The sequence below is a fragment of the Musca domestica genome, unplaced genomic scaffold (genome assembly GCF_030504385.1).
Source record: "Musca domestica strain aabys unplaced genomic scaffold, Musca_domestica.polishedcontigs.V.1.1 5, whole genome shotgun sequence".
Lineage (NCBI taxonomy): Eukaryota > Metazoa > Arthropoda > Insecta > Diptera > Muscidae > Musca > Musca domestica.
In genome coordinates this window covers 3,323,039-3,345,931 of record NW_026712346.1, presented here as the reverse complement: position 1 = coordinate 3,345,931, position 22,893 = coordinate 3,323,039, and the positions used below count along the sequence as shown (strand labels likewise).

At 35.4% G+C, this 22,893-nt stretch overlaps 1 protein-coding gene and 1 long non-coding RNA gene across 2 annotated transcripts in view; one reads left to right on the top strand and one right to left on the bottom strand.

Annotated features, from left to right (window-relative positions):
* The window catches only part of LOC131805001 (lysine-specific demethylase 6A-like), a 197,686-nt gene that overhangs the window by 136,985 nt on the left and 37,808 nt on the right, over positions 1-22,893 (bottom strand). The gene's annotated exons all lie outside the window — the stretch shown is intronic.
* LOC131805005 (uncharacterized) lies at positions 13,854-14,953 on the top strand. The gene is made up of 3 exons (XR_009343454.1): positions 13,854-14,230; positions 14,626-14,677; positions 14,739-14,953. It is a non-coding gene; the product is annotated as an uncharacterized LOC131805005 (long non-coding RNA).

The window sequence follows — 22,893 nt, the reverse complement described above, 5'->3', positions numbered from 1 at the left end:
TATATATATATATATATATATATATATATATATATATATATATATATATATATATATATATATATATATATATATATATATATATATATATATATATATATATATATATTATAATTATTTGGGGGCTAAGGAAGTGACCACGCTTACTTTTTAAAACATACAACTGACAAATCAAATGTCGTTAGTTGGTAATGGAATCAGTTGAGAACGGCTGAACCCTTTTGGATTTTTTTTACGAATGTTCATCATACCCAGACTTAGGGGAAAGATTAATTTACCATGCCTTCTTTTTGGATTATACTGTTTTAACTCTAAACACTTAAAAAATTATAAATTTTGTTTCAACTAAGATGTTTGTACGTTTGATTGTTGGTTTGTTATTTATAGGCTCCAAAACCGCTGAATTTCCTATAATTTAATAATAACATCGCCTGAAAGTAACATAGGCTACACACAATTTTTGAAATTCCATTGGGAACTGGATATAAGCATCAGAATCGGAGTTACCTCCAAAAAATTTAGGTATTGTATGCAAATATCTCTTGATCAGTTATAGATACAGCCTTCAAATTTGAAATGTGTAACGGAGTTTGGTACAAGAATAAATATACAAAATTATATTGAAATCGGTTCAGATTTGGATATAGCTCCCATACACATTTTCGTCCGACTTATGTATTTTATGCAGCAAACACTATATATACATATGTACGATTCAAATAAAATTTGCGAAGAGTAACGGAATTGGATACAAAAATAAATTTATCAAATTACATTAAAGACGGTTCAGAGTTGGATATAGCTCCCATATATTATTTCGGCTGATTTCATGTATTTGATGCACCCAACACGCTGTGTATCTCCAATTTCAATTAAATTGGGAAAGTGTAACGGAGTTAGGTAAAACAAGTAAAAAATACCCTCCACCATTTGGAACGAATTTGGAAATTTTCAAAAAAAAAAAAATAATATCCGTTAAAAATTCTGTTAAAACTTTTAAAAATACTGAATGTAGTCGTTATATTTGGGTCTATACGACGACGTGGACCTGCATGATCAACATCATCAAAATACCGTATATAGGGAAGTCTATTATATGAAGGCTATACCAAAACATGGACCTGCACAGACAAATTTTCTGTCATAGGCTTCAAATACCAACTTTGAAACAATTCCGGTGAATAATTTCGCTAAAATCATCCAAATAGTGTCAGAAAATGTTACCTTACCTAAGGCAATATTAATGTACAAAACTGCTGTTGTAAAGTACGACTATAATGTAGATTTTTCGTGCAATCACGTAGTCCTATTCATTACCTTTTAAAATAATCCAAATACTAGGAAAAAATATGCATTGAAGTTTTCCATTAATTCAAATTTATGTTTAAAACTATTTAAATTATATGACAATGATTTCTGAATAAAAGGAAGGTTGTTTAGAAATAAGGCACTTAAAACCGAGTTCAGTCTTCCCCAGCTATATTTGTACATATGTAGACTGTATACCAATTCATCGCATAACATTCTGCCAATATATGGGTGAGAAATTACAACTTCTAACATACATTTTACAAGTGTTACATAACATGGAACCAGAGAATTACAATTTGAAGCTAAACAAACTACTTTTAAAAGTAAAACGGTACCGTTTAGAAATACAAAACTAGGATTAGACATAATGAATGTTTGGAATTTTATCAAAATATAATTTAATACATCAAGCAGAATTTGATACTAGTAGACGGAAGTAAACACATTGTGGTGAGTGAGTGATTGCGTCTCTCTGGTTTTCTTTTTCATTACATCGCCTTGATATGGCAAAACTCAATGGTAAAGAAAAATGAATCTGCTGAGCCCGGCTGGGATTTGGATCACGTACCTCGGTGCAAAAAACCTAGATGTATCAGAAGAAGAGGGTCGAAAAGTAACATATTCATATTTTTATTGTTCATCAATATATAAAGATCAATTGTTGTTCGGTGGTAATGGAATCAGTTGGTGGCTGGACCGATTTACATATTTTTTTTTTGTTTTTTGTACAAACGTTATGTTTTTAAAGAAAAAAAGTATTGATCACGTCTACTTTTACGCCCACTATTTCGATTTATCTAAAGTCCCTATATTTGCTAAATAATGATGATATCGGCTTTAAAATTATTACACGACAAACTGTTGACTTTCCCTCAATCCTAAGTATCTATTTTGGGGCTGAGGAAGTGACCACGCCTACTTTTTAATCTTTATATAAACCAACTGTTGTTCGTTGGTAATTGAATCAGTTGAAACCGACTGGAACTAGGTTTTTATGCAAAGAAAAATCTAAAATCCTAATATTTGCCAAAATCATGAAGATATCTGTTCCACAGTTTGTATACGACGTAATCTTGACTCTCTCCCTCCAACCCTAGGTATCTGTTTGGGGTCAGAGGAACTGGCCACACCTACTTCTTTAAATTTATATGTACAAAATTTGAAAAAGCATAGTAACACTTCAGTTGAGAACGGCTGGGACGATTTGACTCAAATTTTCTTTTGGTTATTTGTAATTACAGTGGAAACGTTGTCATGAAAGAAAATTTTGAGAAAAATCGCGGAACTGAAAAAATTGACCGTTCAATTATGATATGCAATTTTGTGTAGGATTCTGTGTTTCAGAATGCCTTTTGGAATTGAAAATTCTTATTGAAAAAACCGAAAAAATCGAGAAAGTTTGCATATTTTCTATACATGCTGTTATATGGTTGCCATACCCGAATTTTCAATTTTAATTAGATATAGAAATAATCCATCCAAAGAGAACTCAAAATGCAAAATTCATTGGGACTTCAATCAGTGAAATACCAAATATGAAGAGGCACTGTAATATGCGGACTATACAAAATAGTGGAGTGAATTGAAAATATAGTAAGAAAAGGATTCATATACTCGGAAAATTCTTCCAAACCCTTAAAGTATTTTTAAATCGTAGTCAATGTTATACGGGCACTATGTGCTATCGTCAGTAATTACACTGCGCCGCAGACAATCTTGGGGTTAGGAGATTTTTGGTAAATAAAATCCCAAAAGTGGGGTTCCCGGACCTAACTTTTTTAGAGTCCATTTTATATAGCTTAACCATACATAAAGGGCCGAAAATATGTTGCCCAATATATAATTTGATACAGTCCTAGGGGTTACATGAGGAATCATTTGTACAAAATATGTATCAGGTTGGTCTAAATTGTGATATAGCCCCTTTCAAATTCCTTAAATGTGGGTTATTTGAGATTTTAGAAAGAAAAAACAATTCTTTAAAATAATTATAAGTATAGGACCATGCTTCATTATAACTCTTATGTGAAGGTATCCGGTAATTTTAGCTATTACCAGGGTTTTGGTCACATTTTTCAATTGATTTTGCCCTTATTTGGCATCTAGCTTCTGGTAGAAGTCCTCTTCGCGGAAATTTTTCAATGTCAATGTTTCGAAGTAGTGCTCATATAAAAGTACCTCCTGATTTTACCTTTTTGATCATATTTTCGAATCGATTTGACATAAAAAGTGTGTTTAGGCTATTTTGGGGGTAGGGAACCATCTTACATGGGCCTATTATAAACAGTTATTGTATACTTTTTAATATATATGCTATATTATTTAGGTTTTTAACTCTCAAACTAAAACCTCTTACTGAAAAATAGGAACGACTTTTTTGAAAAACGTATTTATTTCTATTTAATCGAGTTTTAATTTATACAAAAAATTGTGGCACTGACTCACCAACTTATTATTATGCTTTAAAAACTATGCGTTAAAAACTAAAACTACGGGCCGGCAATGCGGACTGGGCCAGCTTATTATAAAAGTTATGGACCCTATAAAGTGTGTTAAAGCGTACAAATTTTTGTCGATTAAATTATTTCCGAGAGCTACTCCGTTCTCCATTTGCAATTCGATAGATCTCACCAAGTTTAATATGTGTCTTTCAGACTTAGCACATATTATTCTTAGGATTATTGATGTTACAAAAGATATATTTGTTCTCATTTAGATATAGCCCTCATATAATATTATCTCCTAATATTCGTCGACTAAATGTGCTACAATGTGGCATTTTATGATTTAAGTACACTTAAGTGTAGTCCTTTAATACTGATTTCCCATATAACCTGCCGATTTGAGGTATTTTGAAGGCTTCAAAAGCATTTTTGAGGTTATAAATCATTTGTTAAAAAAATGATGTTTGTGAAAAATCCTATGTCAATTAATCTATTTCCGTCGTTGTATATATATATATATATATATATATATATATATATATATATATATATATATATATATATATATATATATATATATATATATATATTATATATATATATATATATATATATATATATATATATATATATATATATATATATATATATATATATATATATATATATATATATATATATATATATATATAAATAGTAAACAGTTATTGCCGGTATTGATTTCACAATACCTAAACGAAACGTATATATTCTAACTTCCTAGGAATATTGTATAAATGTTCAAAAAAAAAACAAATAGAAAAAGAACCAAGAAGGCAATATAAAAAAGTTTTTAAAAGAGGACAAATAGTCCCATCTAAAACATTTAAATTAAAAATGTATAAAATAATAGAAGAAGATATCACCACTTTGACAGACTATTTCCGGTTGTTAACGTCGACGTCAGCCTTTGAAAAGGTGAAACACGTCGCGGCATGGAAGGTACTGGTAGAAAATGCATATTACCAGTTACGACGGTACTTGAGGGTACACCAAAAATATCTTCCAACCCATATGAAGACATTACCCTGTGATGTGGATATGTGTATGTTATCGGCAATGAAGCTTTTAGCAACCCAGAGTCGCAATTACACAGACTTGGACATCGATGAAGAAATCGATGAAACCTCCATCACGATGGATACTCTCGCTGAATTTAACTTGGGAAGAGCAAGTGGAAGAAAACAGACAACTTAGCTATGTCGAAACAAAGGAAGATTACGACAGAGAATTAGAAGATGGTTTGCACGAACAAATGCAAGTCTATGAACATAATTTACAATGGCTGCAGGGACAAGCAATCGAATTGCGTTCGCAACTAATAATCGAAGTGGAAAAAAGTGAAATGATATTGAGAAATGCGAAGGCCCACGAAAAATATCGGCTCGCCAAATCTGAAGAAAACCTTCGACATCTGAAAACGAAGTTAGAGAAAGAAAGGAAAAATTGGCTAGCTCGGAAAGAACGCGGCAAGTCTTGGAAGCTGAGATAAATGACCTGTCAAAACAACTGGCAAATGTAAAAGAGGAAAATAATTCAGTAAAACTCAAACCCATTCGATGCTTGGATGAACATTTTGGGAAATGCAGATCCTCACATCAATTATTAAATAAATTCCCGCCGGCAAGTCCTCATTTTGAGGAACGGGAAGAAGAAGAACATTCTGGTGTCGTGTCAGCGCTGACATACAGAAAACCATTTCGGGAGGAACCTTTCAATTTATTAAAAAACAATCGATTCAATGGCAATGAGACGACCGTTCTGTAAGAAAAGTAATAAATAGTCTTATTGCAGAAGAGGAAAAAGAAGAAAAGCGACCACGCACAGAAGGTCCAAAAATTGTCGACGAATGTGGTAAATTAGCAGGAAAAGAATGCATCGATGAATTAGAAAAAGCCAAAGAAATTTCTCTGGTTCCGGAAGTATATTACCAGAGAGAACTCAATTACAAACCAACATTAACCTTAAGAACGGAAGCAGAGCGTACCTTGGAGCCAATGGTAATCCTTTCGGACGTGAATGATGGCGGTCTGCATCGATGGACTATTAATGCGGTATGGAGAATGAAGCCGGCAGATAAAGGTGGTGACAATTGCAAGAAGGACTGGATAAAGAAATGGAGTCGATTCCTGGAAGCAGTTACTTAATTGAATATTTATATTATTTGAGCATATATAGTTAGTTTCCTTTTCATATTTTTATATTTAAATATTTTATAGTATACATTTATTCAACTTTATAAAAATACAGTCAACTATTAACATACACATTTAAGCCGCCCGGGAGAATGTACAAAATACTTTGTACATACTTTTGAGTGCGGTTGAGGCGCTGGGAAAATCTAGCAATAATCAATAAATATTCTAAAATTATATATTTCCCAGCCCCCATAAAACACCACAGTGAACAATTCGGTGATCTTATGCGCTGACGCATACGATAATGTGTGATATAATAAAGGCTATGACCCACACGCACAGATATCAATGCGCTCCGTAGATGCACAAGACCACTTGAATGAAATGACAAGCAGCCCTGCAATGTTCTTCATTCAGTATTAGAATAGATAAGAATAATTGTGCGGCTGCGATTAGGTTAAGTTAGATTAGTTTCAGTAGTACGTAAGGAAAATATTTTCATAATAAAATTAGAATTGAATCAACAGCCTAACCATTCGGTTGGTTTTCTTTTCTCAAAGATTAACCTAAATATTCCGCATTTATTGCGAATTTAACGAACGGCCACATACAACGACGGATATAGATTAATTGACATAGGATTTTTCACAAAAATGGTCTTCTAAAAGTTACGAATACAAACTTATTTTTGATTTGGAAAATATTGCTAAAACCTTTATAATACTGACAATTGAGGTTTGAAAATTTAATAAAAAAACGATTATATAACTATGAATAGGAAATAAATCATGAAGTAGACTTTTCATCATTTTTTTAACAAATGATTTATAACCTCAAAAATGCTTTTAAAGCCTTCAAAATACCTCAAATCGGCAGGTTATATGGGAAATCAGTATTAAAGGACTACACTTAAGTGTACTTAAATCATAAAATGCCACATTGTAGAACATTTAGTCGACGAATATTAGGAGTTAATATTATATGAGGGCTATATCTAAATGAGAACTAATATATCTTTTGTAACATCAATAATCCTAAGAATAATATGTGCTAAGTCTGAAAGACACATATTAAACTTGGTGAGCTCTATCGAATTGCAAATGGAGAACGGAGTGGCTCTCGGAAATAATTTAATCGACAAAAATTTGTACGCTTTAACATACTTTATAGGGTCCATAACTTTTAAAATAAGCTGACCCAGTACGCATTGCCGGCCCGTAGTTTTAGTTTTTAACGCATAGTTTTTAAAGCATAATAATAAGTTTGTGAGACAGTGCCACAATTTTTTGTATAAATTAAAACTCTATTAAATAGAAATAAATACGTTTTTCAAAAAAGTCGTTCCTATTTTTCAGTAAGAGGTTTTAGTTTGAGAGTTAAAAACCTAAATAATATAGCATATATATTAAAAAGTATACAATAACTGTTTATAATAGGCCCATGTAAGATGGTTCCCTACCCCCAAAGTAGCCTAAACACACTTTTTATGTCAAATCGATTCGAAAATATGATCAAAAAGGTAAAATCAGGAGGTACTTTTATATGAGCACTACTTCGAAACATTGACATTGAAAAATTTCCGCGAAGAGGACTTCTACCAGAAGCTAGATGCCAAATAAGGGCAAAATCAATTGAAAAATGTGACCAAAACCCTGGTAATAGCTAAAATTACCGGATACCTTCACATAAGAGTTATAATGAAGCATGGTCCTATACTTATAATTATTTTAAAGAATTGTTTTTTCTTTCTAAAATCTCAAATAACCCACATTTAAGGAATTTGAAAGGGGCTATATCACAATTTAGACCAACCTGATACATATTTTGTACAAATGATTCCTCATGTAACCCCTAGGACCCCGGCGTGGTCAACATTTTTTTATTTAAAATCCTAACTCGGGGTATGACGAACGTTTGTACAAAAAATTATTCAAATTGGTTCATCCGTTCTCAACTGATTCCATTACCAACGAACAACAATTGATTTTTATACATATAGATGACACCTTATTTATGATAGTTAAATTCTATTTAGAAGTTATTATCGATTCTGACGATGAAAATTGAAAACATATCAATATGTATTGTGCACTCTAAATAAATACGTTGAAGCAAATACAACAATAAACCACAAAACAAGAAAAACAGCAATAAGCATGAACACCGCCAAATTTGTAGATTGACGATAGTTGCAAGCAAACATTGTTTATCAAAGTTTAGGCTTTTTAAAGAGAAAAGCTAACCAATAACAACTTACATTAGGTTCTTAAAAATATGCATTACACGCTAATACTATGGGTCAGCAACGCGGTCTGGGTTAGCTATTTTAATAAATAAATAACTTTTGTTGCTTAAAGTAATCAAAACAAAATCATACGCAATTCAAGGCAAATTCAATATTAAAAATTTGTATCAACAAATTTACAACTACAATTTTCGTATTGCTTTTATAACAAAGAAAATAACAATGGTTATTTGTGTTGTTAAACGGAAGCACTCAATAAAATAGCAGATATCGGGTTTAGTAAAACATTCAGATATACTTAGTTTAAAGAGAAATACTCATTTGTTTCGCATGTTGTGAGGGACGACGGAAGGAGTGGTCTGCTAAATTCCATCTTCACTCAATATATTGTGTTGGTAGATATATTATAATGTTCGAAGTTTTAAAAGAAGTTGTTTTCAATTTGTTATTTGAGGCTCGCAATAGAAAAGAATCTTTGTAGTTTAAAATTGTCTATATAGGTTGGTATGGCCCCCATATATCGACTCCATCCGCTTTATTGTCTAAAAAAAGTTAAAGAAAAGTTTAACTGCATTCTTTAAATGATCTAACAGGTATTTGTAGTTTAAAGTTGAACACGTGTGAATCCAGATACTTTTAAAAACAAGTAAGCAAAAGCTATAGTTGTGCGAAGCCGACGATGTGATATCCTACAACACTATTGTAAAGCACCCTAAGGTCCAAAGCCATTTTGGTCGATTCAAAACAGTTTTTTGCGATCATCTTTAAAACCAAAAGGCTTCTATTTTGACCTTTACGCAACCCTCCTGAAAAACGTCGTGAGGATCGAACGATTGTACACATTTTGGCTATCGCCATCAAAGTAACGGTCAAAAATGACATTTTCATATATTTCTGATGTCATCGAGATTAAAAATATTCGTGGTTATGGAAATTTATTGTACATTTTACAAAAAAGTTATGGTAAATTAAATATTATTCTTTTATTATTAAATATTATCCTATGACCAACCAAATTAGTAGACGTATGCCATAATGGATGTGGCAGAAGTATTGCCGGTTATATCATAATATAATAATATACATAGACAAATAACTAGGTTTTTGACTACAGTGAAAAATAGACAGAAAGAAAAAGTCTAAAGGTGTCTACCGGGTCAAACTGTTAATACTCTTCACCATTTGTAAGGGACTTCTGTTGAAAAATTTCGCTAACATTAAAAAAAAATCCGAATATCAGATTTTAGAGTTATGTAGGACAACACGTTAAAACCTACAATAATGCCTATTACCTGAAAATTTTTAATTACCTACTATTGCACAACATTATATACAAACTATACAAATAATATAAAAATTTGTAAATATGTACGAAATTATAATATAAATTGTGTTACTTATCCTAAAAACGAATCTGTTTTAACAAAATTATTAAATAAAAGTCAAGTTTCATAAACATTTTTATCCTGTCGAAATATATAAGTGGTGTTTCTAGTAAGTAAAAAAATTATTACAAAAACACCGTGAATACATACAAATGAGGAATATCATCTATATATAACAAAAATACTGAAGTGAAACATAGTGGAAAAATACAGCCGTGGGCACAAAATAAACAGGCATGGTAAAAACAAAACATACTTGAAATAAGTCTAACCAATGTACTACAATAGAACTGAAGACACAACAACAACAAAAATTGAAGAAGAAGCTTATGAGACATACTGCGAGAAGAACCAGCTCAGCAACAATTATAGTTCCAAGCAAATGTTTCTTGGAGTAAAATCAGTGAAAAGGATACTGGATGCAATAAAATAGAACCGTATACTCGAATTGGGAGTGCTAAAGTCATTCGGTGACATTCTTTGAAGTGGTATTTTCATGTCCCACGACTGGAAGATATTTTTACAGTTACATAACCCAACTTTTGGATCTTCGATTTTACACAAAGAATAATACACAAAAATTGATTCGATAATACATAAATACTCAAAAATTACGCAGTGCATAAACAATATCGGTACATATTTATGGAAAAATAAATAAAAATCTGGTGGACAACTGGGTTATAAAATAATTTGCAAACTGATGTTCGGGATACCGTAGTTATTTTGCTGTTTTATAATAACGTTTGCTTATTTGTGGAGGAAAATGGTAATGTTTACCAGAAGGTAAGGGGATACCTTAGTTATATGGTTGTTGCAAAATAGTTAGGCTTAATCCTAAATTGTTGTTTTTTTAAAGAACAACGTTGTTTATTATTTTCCCGGGATCCATACAATTTTCATTGCAAAAAAATTTACTTTCTCTTGAAAACACTATGATATTTTACCTTTTTCGGATATATGTGTTCCTTAACAATTTGGATTTTGACCCAAATTATTTAAAACTATTTTTTTCCTTTGCACTGAGCTACGTTTTTTGTTTTTGAAAAAAAATAAAAAATAAATAAATAAATAAAATTAGCAAAACTTCAAGCGATCTGGATTATATTTCAATTTTCTAAGTATCCAAAACCAATGAACGGTGCATTATCTGAAGACAACCCAAATAGAGTTAGTTAGAGTCATATGTGGACTGCAGAGATCATGCTCCTGGAGAAGCAGGAAAGCCGATCGATAAAGATAAACTTAAAAAAAAAACGCTGAGTTCAATGAATGTTTCACAATATCAGAGATGTCACAGCAAGAAATAGAAATGGATTTTGGGACTGTATCTCGGCTGCCACCATGTGATACCCACACATTTAAAAAAGAACGTCACATACAAATGTTCGGCAATTTATATAAAAAATTAAAGCTAAGCAACGTACGGATAAACGGATAAATGATTTCGTATATTCGTTTTCATCGTCGACTCAAAAAAACAACTGGAGTAGCAAGAGAAGTTGTAAAGTTAAAGCTCATGAATGATGGATTACGGCTGGAATGGAAACTCCTTACGGATCGTTATCAGAATAATAGACTGCAGGTTATTGAGCAGATACGAATTATTATACCCTCCACCATACTATGGAGGGTATATTAATTTTGTCATTCCGTTTGTAACTCCTCGAAATATTCATGTCAGACCCAACAAAGTATATATATTCTTGATCAGCGTAAAATTCTAAGACGATTTAGCCATTTCCGTCTGTCTGTCCGTCTGTCTGTCTGTCTGTCTGTTGTAATCACGCTATCTTTCGAACAAATTGAGATAGAAGGCTAAAATTTTGCACACATGTATATTTTCCCAGTAGGCAGGTTAAGTTCGTAAATGGGCCATGTAGGTCCAAGTTATCATATAGCCCCCATATAACGGTACCTCCCGATATTCGGTATTTTGATGATTTTAGCGACATTATTCACCGGAATTATTTCAAATTTGGTATTTGAAGTTCGTAATGGATACTACAGCCTAAGACAGAAAATTATCTGTGCAGGTCCACGTCTTCATATGGCCCCCATATAACGGTACCCCCCGATATTCGGTATTTTGATGATTTTAGCGCCATTATTTACAGGGATTCTTTCAAATTTCGCATGTGAAGTTCGTAATGGATACTTCAGCCCATGCCAGAAAATTGTCTGTGCAGGTCCACGTCTTCGTATAGCCCCCATATAACGGTACCCCCCATATTCGGTATTTTGACGATTTTAGCTACATTATAAACAGATTTTTCTTCAAGTTTCGCATTTAAATATTGTAATAATTTATGACAAAAGTTGCCTATGCAGGCCCACGTCGTCGTATAAGCATTCGGTATTTTTAAGATTTTAACAGAATTTTTAACGGTTTTTTTTTTTGGAAATTGCCAAATTTGTACCAAATGGTGGAGGGTATTAAAAGTTCGGCCCGGCCGAACTTACAGCTTTTTTACTTGTTAGTCTTCCTAGTGTATCCACAGACTACAGTCAAACAATTCAAAAATTACACCTTCTTGTCTACAGTTGCGTTCTGACACTGGAAACTCTTGATGTCGAAGTTAAGGGATGGGATCCAATCTACGTTCAATCAAAGTACGCAGACATTTTTTGGAGGAATTCGAGAACTCCCTGATAGTTCCGAAATGGAAGCAGTTTGACGCTTTCTCAACATATAAGTTCAAAACTATAGAATCAGTCAGTAACATAAAGTCATCTACTTTAAAGTACACTCAACAAAACTAAAATATCAGTAATAAATCCTGACCAAACCATTTTGACGAATAACCAATAACAAGTATTCAAATTGAATAACTTTATTAGAGATTACGAATTCATAAAAAGGAACGTGAATGGTAGAGTCCACATTGTAAAAGCATGTCGCAAGAATCACTTTGATTGCAGAACGTGTACTGTGAGGCACCACACTTTACTGCACAAGGGAACGGGAACCCAAACAAAAATACATATCTTGCTCGAGTGGAAGAACGACATAGTACCAGTGTTGTCAGTCGGACGGTTACAACCTTGACTTTTCGAGATGAACACCTAGGTGAGCAAAAAACTGGAGGGAGATTGCTATTCACAATAATACAAATTGAAACCAAAGGACAACTTTACGAAGCCCGAGCTCTTAAAGACTCATGATCACAATTAACATTTATTTCTGACCGTTTGAAGTTATCAACATTGAGCAATTTGGTCAATTTATTGGATTCAAGCCATGCCAAGTATCAAAGAATTATATTAAGGAAATCGTCAAAAGACCCGGTTGATTAAAAAACCGGTCATTTGGAGTTAACTGTGCACCATTTTTGTTAGTTAAGTGCACAGAGAATATTAAAGTAATGTTCCTGAAAGCAGCCAACATGATTTTAAACAATTTATACGTTGATAATGTACCAACTGGTGGACATACAGGGTGAGATTAAAAAACTGCAACCAACTTCAGACTGCAGTCATTTCTAAGCCACTCGTCCGACAGCTGTTAAAATTATTTCAGTGACAGCTCATTATGTTTTTTACAAGCGTGCAAAAGCATTTTGGTGAGAATTTTCCAGAAAAAAAGTTATTCGTGATGAAATTCAAGCGTGATTGTGTGACTTCTTTATATTTGGTTGGAAAACCAGAAGTGGCAATCGTTAGGGCACTCCAGCAATTTAAATCTTTTGTGTCTCGTACCATCGCTCATTACGGTGATACTGGTAGCGTAGCCCGACGTCAAGAAAGTGGACGGAAGAAAACAGCAACATCAGCAGAAATGGTTCGAAAAGTAAAAAAGCGACTTGATCGAAACCCGCATCGCTGTGGCCGAAAAATGGCTCGTGAGCTGAACATATCGCAATATTCCATTCGGCAAATATTGAAAAATGAGCTCGGGGTAAAGCCATTGAAATTCCAAAAAGTGCAGGAACGTACAACGCAACAGAAAGAAAATAGACTCAAAAGAGCAATATTCCATTCGGCAAATATTGAAAAATTAGCTCGGGATAAAGCCATTGAAATTCCAAAAAGTGCAGGAACTTACACCTCAACAGAAAGAAAATAGACTCAAAAGAGCTAACGAGTTGCTGGTGAACTGCCGAATTTGGTTTTCTCCGATGAGAAAACATTCGTTGTCCACCAGTTTGTACACAAACAAAATGATCGTGTTTACTTGCCAAAGAGGTCAGCTGAGTATGTGCACCATCCAGAAATCAAGCGCCGGGCATGCACAGAGCCGAAAATACAATGACTTTTTTAACCATGTGCATGGTTAATGTTTTCATGGTAAATGTTTGAGATTACAAACACAAAATAACGTTATATAAGGTCAAATGTTGATGAAAAATAGTTTAATTAACGTTGTATAAGGTTGTTGTTTTTGAGAGAGACGGAAAAATGTGAAAGATACATAAAAATTTGAAGAGCCTTCGGCTCTGTTGTGGTCAACAATTTTGAACTGCTTTGTGTTTGACGAAGTTCAATATTACAATATACGAAGTTGCAACGAATGTGACTGTCATATTCCCCCTCCTCCTCTTTATCGAATCTCTTTCTGTGGTCTGAATATGTGTAAGAAAGATCAAATAGACAGTCACTTCTTTAGTTGGTGTTGAATAGTGCAAGGGAGTAGTGCACGTGCTCGTGGGAATAGTGCTTGGTATAAAGGTAAGTAAAAGCTGGTGAAATTAACAAATATATTTGATTGTAATTTGTATTTGTTTTAATAGAAAACCCTGATACTATTTCAACATAGTAATGTGTTATTGCTATATTCAAATTGTATCAGATTTGTCTATCAAATAAACTATAAATTACAATAAAGAAACAAAAATAACGGTAATACATGAAAAAACAAGCAACAACAACGTATATGCAGCGACAAGCAAAAATGAGGAGAGAGATAATGTGTGAGTGTTTATTCATACATATGTGTTCTCTTTGTCTTTGCTTGTGGCTGCTACGACGTACATTAGCGTATGCATTTGTCACCAAATGTACGTTGTTGTTGTTGAAGCGACAGTGTTCATATTTATGTATATCTTTTTGTTTTTTCTTCTCAGTTGTTTTTTTCTCTGGTGTCTTTTTTTTTGGGTGCTCGTGCGTACATTTTTGGTAAGTTGTGACAATACTATTTGCTTTTATTAACTACTAGTTTCTTCATCTGTTTTTGCAGTCGGTGTTTGGCGTTTTGTAGTTTTTTTTTTTCACAATGGCTGAGGAATATAGTTTAAAATCACTCGGTAAGGCATTAAAAAATAAAATTTATATTAAACATATATCTTTCTTTACCAGCCCTCCCTTAAATATACATACAATTTGTAATGAAAATACATATTTTAGAAATATGCGGTATTAATAAATAAATAATAAATAAACTTGTAAAAATTACACTTTTCTTGTTTTATTCAAACAAAGGTTAATTTTTTATTAAAAATTATCATATGAACTGTTTAGACCAACTGACTATGAAATGTTATTATTAACAATTCTCATTCTCTCAAAATTTAACAGTGCATTGTTAAAACAACAATTTTTTTTTTCAATATCAACAATTTTCGTGGGTAAAAAAGTCAATCATGGAATAGCTAAATTAACGATGATTATTTTTAAATACCAGTCAACAAGAAAATGTTTAAATTAACCTTACATAACGTAGACTCCAAATCATGTTTATTTATGGTTAAGCTAACCTTGTATAAGGTTAATTTTTTTCTCTGTGTGGTGATGGTGCGGGCCGCCATAACAACCGATGGTCGCTCTCTGCTCGTATTAATAGAACGTGGCATCAGAATAAATGCCGGATATTATCGCGAAAATATTCTGGAGGGTGTATTAAAGCCGTAAACATTTTGGCCGCAAACCTTGGACATTCCAACAGACTCAGCACGCGCCACCCAAGAATGGTTACACAATGAGGTTCCTTGGTTCACTTCCAGCGCACAATGGCCACCAACATCTCTGGATACCAATCCGTTGGACTATTGTGTCTGAAGTATTTTGGAAAGCAAGGTTGGAACTAAAAAATACCAAAGTGTCCATCACCTCAAGCAAGCGTTTTGCCGGGAATGGTCCAAAATACCGCAGAGCAACATTTGAAGGCCATAATTCGTGCCAAAATGACCAATGCGAATAAATGTAAACTTATTCTAAAATTTGATGCGATTTCCGGCATTTTTTGCGCTCATTCATTAAAATCTAAAAATATATATATATAAAATTATAAATATATATAAAAATTTATATATATATAAAAATCATGGCGTTTGACTTTGTTGCAGTTTCTTTATCTCACCCTGTACAATAGACGAAGCGATCATGTCACGAAAGGAACCTATCGCAGCCTTTTACTCTGCTGGAATTGAACTTATGAAATAGGCCTCAAATAATCATCAAATCAATGAAGGATATTCCGAAAGAGGACTTACTTTCATTCAACAGGTTAGATATTACAAAAGACGCGTCAACAAAAACATTGGGTATCCGGCGGAACATTTCAGGAGATTTTCTGTTCTCGGAAAACAATCCAGCTGATACAACGAGTCGAGAATGCTCACCCGCAGAACTGAAGACTTACGAACTCTGGCGGTTGGATCTCAATGCCACAAAATGCCCAAAGACCAGACACGATGATCAATTTTTAGATGCAAAAGAAGTCAGACCGCTTTTAGAATAAAAAAAATCCAAAAGAATTTTAGTGCAATGGAATTCTTTGGTTCATCTTCTATTGAGTTTGCGATTTCCTCAATTAGGTGAAAAAAGTTTTTGTCATAGGAGATATTTTTAAAACAACTTTTCAGAGAATATCCCCGGAAAAACAAGATAACTGATGAGGATTGGTGGCTCCTACCGAAACCATAATATTTTCTTCCATACCCCCCAATATTCACATTATAATCTTTCTCCACTAATAATTAAACGTTGCATTTATTAAATAAATAACTACGATATCGCAAACAAAATGCCAACTCTGAGCTGTTAATAGACAATAATTTTTGTTGTGACATAAAAAACTGATTTCAAGTGTAGTGAACATCTAGGTTTCGGAAAGAGCCACCAACCCTCATCAGTTCCCTTGTTTTTTGGCTGGGATATTCTCCCCAGAAGTTATTTTAAAAATAACTTCTATGACAAAAAAAAACTCTTTTAACCAAGTGACGAGATCGTAAGCTCAATAGAAGAGGAACCAAAGAATTGCATAAAACTAAAATTCTTTTGGAAAATCTTCTTAATCTTACAACCGCACTTATAAATATCTTCACCTTTTCCACTTGTTATGTTTCGTTTTATTCGTTGATGCACCCACTTCAGTTAATTAAGTGCGGTCATATTATACCGAATACCATCACCACGGCTGTACATCGGAAGAATCAAAAGCGTGTTTGAATCAAAAACAGGCTCATATTTGGATAAAACCCCTAAAGCTGCCGGAAAACTAGGATAAAGTCATTCAGTTGCTGGAAAACTGGAACACCAGAAGTGTTGTTATCCTTTGAAAATTCTGAACTGAATTCTCAACCAAGTGCAATTAGTGAAGTAAAAATAATCCAAAGTAAGTTGTTAAATTTCAGTCCAGTGTGAATTCGTTTTCACAAGTACAACGTACTTTCTTTGAGTATCAACGTGTGTTGAACAAAAATCCAATAGTGCTGAATATCCAATAAACATTCTAAAACCGAATCAGTGTATATTGTTTCCTTCGGTCCCTAATATTAGGAATTCTAAAACATTTTATTTAGTCCAAAGGTGTCAACTAATTCTTTAGAAAAGTGACTGCCAACTTTTAAATAACAGCGTATATTCACGCTTCTAAAAAACGTGGTTACACTTGTTGCTCGATTACATCCAAGAAAGCAAGCGTTTTGTTTACTAACAGTGTTGAATACCTGTCTCTGTTAGTAACATCCACAGAGAACATTATAGTTCAGTTTTATACAGAGATCGTTTCGCAATAGGGACATAAGGGAGAGCACAACATTAAAATACTCAACGAGTTATTTTAATCAACGGTTTCTCCCAATTCCCAAATTTCTTCTATCTCCCAAAAGAGTGAAGTTTTATGTGTGGTGAGAGCTGGTACAGAGCTGTTATTGTACTCCATTGATTTTCTCGGTGAGCGAGTTAAGATGTGTCCATTAGCGTGTTTAACGATCAGATATTTGGAAAGATACATTCGCACAGGGGTTGAATAGTAATTATTTCTTTATTAATTTTATTAAATAACTTGTTCGATTCTCAACTCTAATCAACATATACGAAGTTATTTAATGTGTCGCATTAGAGTACTGCTCCACAGTATTAAGTTGTCGTTGACATTGCTAATTCTTTGCCACAAACTAAGAAACGTACAATATATCCAGTATAAATAAAGTGGCTATAAGAAACTAGCCAACGTATAGTTGCACTTATTCGTTCCCTCGAGCGTGCGGGTATACCAACCTTTTTATTTGTGGGTAATTTAACCTTTCTCCTACTATTCGATCACTATTGTATTCACACAATTTCCCTGATAGGAACATAATGTCGCTTGATCAATTTGTACGATTTGCTGATGGTTGGGTGGAGTTTCAAGCTTCACTAAACAGCAACCAATTGCCTGTAACTACCTGTTGTGTATTTGAAGTACACAAAGCGATAAAATCAGCTTGGCAAGGCCTTAAAGAGGTTTATGATCACTGTCTGGCTGATCTTTCCAACATAGAAGATGAGGATGAAAAAGAATCGAAGGACGAGAACGAAGCTTCAGTACTAGATACAGTAAAACAAAAGTACATTATGTCCTACTCTACATATTGTCGTATCATCTCCAAGCTAAATGAAGCAACCGTGAATTTAAAGTCTGCAGGCCCTAGTACTTGTCCAAGCTCCCTACAAAACTCCACTTCAAATTTCCATCTGCACAACACTTTCCATGGTGATTATAAGTCATGGCCTTCGTTTCGCGACATGTTTACGGCGGTTTGCGTCCGTAACTCCAAGTTAACCTCAGTTGAGAAGCTCTTCTATTTATCCCAGAAGACAAAAGGTGAGGCACATGACATAGGGTCCAAGAGTCCCTTGACTAATGATGGATTTAGCAGTGCGTGGAACAACTTATGTGCTCGTTATGAGAACAAATAGTTCTAGTGAATGGACAGTTATGGGCGCCATTCAACCTCAAACCTATACGATCTGAAAACGCGACATCTCTAAAGGACCTCCAAAGAAATAACAATTCCTGTATCGCCGCTCTGAAGGTTCATCAGATCGATGTTGAGATTTGATTCCACTGTCACCCTCTGGGAACAGACACTGAGCGATAAAGCCGTTATTCCAAAGTGTGCAGACCTGGACGCATTCCTAACGAGTAGATACAGAACTTTGAAGTCCGTATCCGAGATGAAAACTGCCCACGAAACTAAGCCTACATCCTCAAAATTGAAGTCTTCAATAACGTCTAAGAATGATAATGGTAAAGTAAAGACATTTCAAGCAAATCTTTCTCAAGCAACATGTAGATTGTGCTCAAAAGAATCTTATATAATTAGGAATTGCTCGCGGTTCTTGAGTATGGCGTACAATTAGAGATTAGCGGAAATAAAAATTAGCAAACTGTGCTTCAATTGTTTCTCTGGTGGTCATTCGCTTAAGAACTGCATGAGTAAACACTCATGTTTTAAATGCAACAAAAGGCACAATACTTTGCTCCATAGGAAGCCTAGTGATAACAATGCTGGTACAGGGTTGCCCATGGTACAATGATATCAAGGTAGGGCTATGATACCATATGATTTTAATTTTTTTATTTTCTTGGCTTAATATGTCATCTTTATTTGTTTATGTATATGTTTTCTTTACAATAACAAAAAATTGTTTAGAAAATATTCAGATTCGGGTGTTTTAAAAATGCTTATTTCATCGTATGCATCGACAAAATCTAGAGTTTTTGTAGCGAAATAATCCTTTAGCGATATATAGAACATGGTTTTGAAAAGAAGTATTGATCTTTCATTCAGTTATCGCGGTTATCAATTATTTATTCAAAATAAATGCAACACGTTGTTTGATTTTTTATTGTTTTGATACTAATTCTGACATTACAAGCCAAACAGGTACCCCTCTATACTTGCAATTTTTTCAAAGTTAACCTACCTTCTCTTCATTGTACCATGGGGTTGCCCATACTCGACGGACCCATCTGGCAACGCCATAACTTTTGACAGAGATGTCACATCGCTTAATGACATACCGCGTTTGAAGCGTCAGTCCAAGCAGACTTTTACTATGAACCAATACACGCCACGCGAGCGCTCTGAAATAGTCAATTGTGTCAATTGAAGTCAATTGTGAAAACTCAACGTGCTTTTAAAACATTAAAAAATGTGAGAAGTGCGCCTTCTAAGAACACCATTAAGCGTTTATACGAAAAATTGTCGACTGGTAAGGTTCGGCCGAGAATATCGCTGCCGTACGAGCCAGTGTTGAGAGGTCCCCAAGAACATCCCAAAAACGCCGTTCTCAGCAGTTGGGCATGGCTCGGTCCACTTTAAAACGGATTATTCGCATTGATTTGCATTTGTTCCCGTACAAAATTCAATTGACGCAAAGAATGTTGCCTGAGGACAAGCCTCGTCGATTGGAATGGGCCTATGGGTCCGTCGAATATGGGCAACCCTGTACAGCTCAAGGAACTCCAAAAAAATGTCTCCCCTTCTGTGCCATCCACAATACCATCTGCTTCACAAACTGCTCCATTACAACGTCTAATGGCATTGTCCAAAGTTGTTTCGCTTCAAACGTGAATGGCATCCTTTTAGGAACAGCGCTGGTGAGAATTATTTACTGTGATGTTGCATATACAGCAAGAGCACTAATATATTCGGGGTCAGAGAGGACCCTTATCTCAGAAAAGTTATTCAATTTCCTCAAACTTCCATTCAGACGTACCACCGCAAAAATATCTGGTTTAAATAATACAATCTCAGCAGAAGTCCGAAAGAAAGTGAGCTTACAATAGGGTCTCACTCTGATGAAAATTTTGAATTAAAAGTCTCCGCATTGGTGGTGCCGCACTTTTCAAATAATCTGCCTTTTGCCACTTATGAAAGCTCTATGTGCTTCTTGGTTTGGACGTTCTTCCTTCCATCATGTCGACAGAATGTATGCATGGGATATGCGGGTCTCTAATGGCCCAAGAAACAGTTTTCGGCAGGATACGGGAAACATTCCACAAAAACGTATCATGTCCGAATCAAATAGGGTTTGTGAAGAACTATACAAAAGTATTTATCGAGACAAGAGTATCCCGCTTATTCCACTTTGGGGTTTTCTAGAATCGGAGCAATGGCGCAATTCCTTTGTAACGAAGGTCGACTTCTTCGTAATACCGAACTCAAACAAACATATGACGAGAATATATCCAGGATCCAGGAAACATATGGATCCCATAAAAGACAATGAATCGTTCCAAGGTACGTCGTGTTACTATCAGTTGTGCCCCTTATCTAGCTACAAGGACAATGATCCAATTAGCTGATGACATCCAACACACACTTCCATTACCATCTAAAATTTTGAAGTCCTTGTTGTTGTTGTTGTAGCAGTTTTACACGTTCTGTTGTTTTTTTCCGACTAATCCGGTTCTTCCTCAATGTCCAGGTTTAGGAATTCTGCTACCTTTATGGGCTGTAGCCATAGATCCTCTGGACGGAGTTGGGTAGGTTTGGCAGGACAATTAAACAAGTGCAGCGTGTTGTGCGGGCCTGTATCGCACGCTGGGCAGGCGTTCCGCACATCCTCATCAATTCGTGCCCAATACGAATTGAGACGGCTGCACCATCCTGAACGTAGTTGGGCCAAACCTACCCTGGCTTGACTAGGCTGCCGACGTTCTTCAGCTGCAGTGGATGGTGGGTGCACTCCGAGGATGGCATTCATACCGTAATTATTAACTACCTCTGCGACTGCATCAGTATGAATGCTATTCAGACCCGCTTGATAGGCTTCATGATCTAGAGGCTCTCTCTTATAACGCTGGACCTCTCTCTCTCTCTCTCTCTCTAGATCGTGCAGGTCCTTCCTGACACGCCTGGGTGGGGGAGTTCTATCCACCATATGGTGGTTAGGGTGACTCCCGCGATAACACCCAAGTAGGTACTGCAACGAAAGCATATGATTATGCTGACGTAAGGGAAGAACCTTTGTCTCCTCATGTAAATGGTCCACAGGCGTCATGAGGAGGCACCCTGTTGCAGTTCTCAGGGCGGCATTCTGGCAGGTCTGAATACATTTCCACTGCGTTGCACTTGTATTCGCCGACCACACTGGAGCCGCATAGCTAACCACAGACCGACCTATCGCTTTATATTCGAGGCTTGGACTTCTTATTCCGGAATTCCATGTACGACTGGCGTCCACCCATATAGTTGACTATCCAACGTTTCAAACTTGGCCGGAGGGTAGTGTACTCAACGTCCTCGAACAGCGTGGCACGGTTGACCGTATCAAAAGCCTTTGATAGGTCGAGAGCCACCACTACTGTTCTGTGGCACGGCCTGTTCTGGTTGAGTCTTCGACTGATATGTGTGGATATGGCGTGCAATGCTGTTGTAGTGCTATGTAGTGGACGGAAACCGTGTTGATGGTTAGCAACTGAATAGCTTCCTCTTATACTGGGGAGGAGTAAGGCCTCGAGAGTCTTTGCTACTGGCGACAAAAGCGAAATTGACCTGTATGATTCGCCTTTGCTGGCATCCTTGCCAGGCTTCAGTAGCGGGACCACCCTGCCCATTTTCCAGGCTTCGGGAACTATGTGGGTGGCTAACGACAAGTTAAGGACTTTGGTTAAATACTCAACTCCCGGCGTATCCAGTTGCTTCAACATTACCATTGATATTCCGTCCGGGCCCAACGCTTTAGATGACTTAGCGTTTCGGATGACATTCGCAACATCACCCATCGTAAACTGTGGAGGTACATCCTCGGCGGGAAGAGCTCTTATACGACGTAGTACTCTTCGCCTCGCCCTATCACTCTCGGGGTGCTCGACAAATTGGCGGTTAAAACAGCCAGCGCACTTCTTCGGATCAGTCACAGTTACGTCGTTAAATGTGACTGCTGTCCTATCATCCTTTTTTTCCAGGGTTCGAGAGTGACTTTACCGTTACCCACAGTTTACTCAAATCGGTTCCAATGTTGCAACACTTCAGATGGTCTAGCCACTTTTTCCGCTTATGCTCCTGCACCAACCGGTTGACTTCCACTGTCAGTTCACTGACTCTGGGATCAGTAGGGTTGGTACGTCGAAGCTTATCACGCTCATTCGCTAATCCCGCTGCCTCTGCTGGGAAATT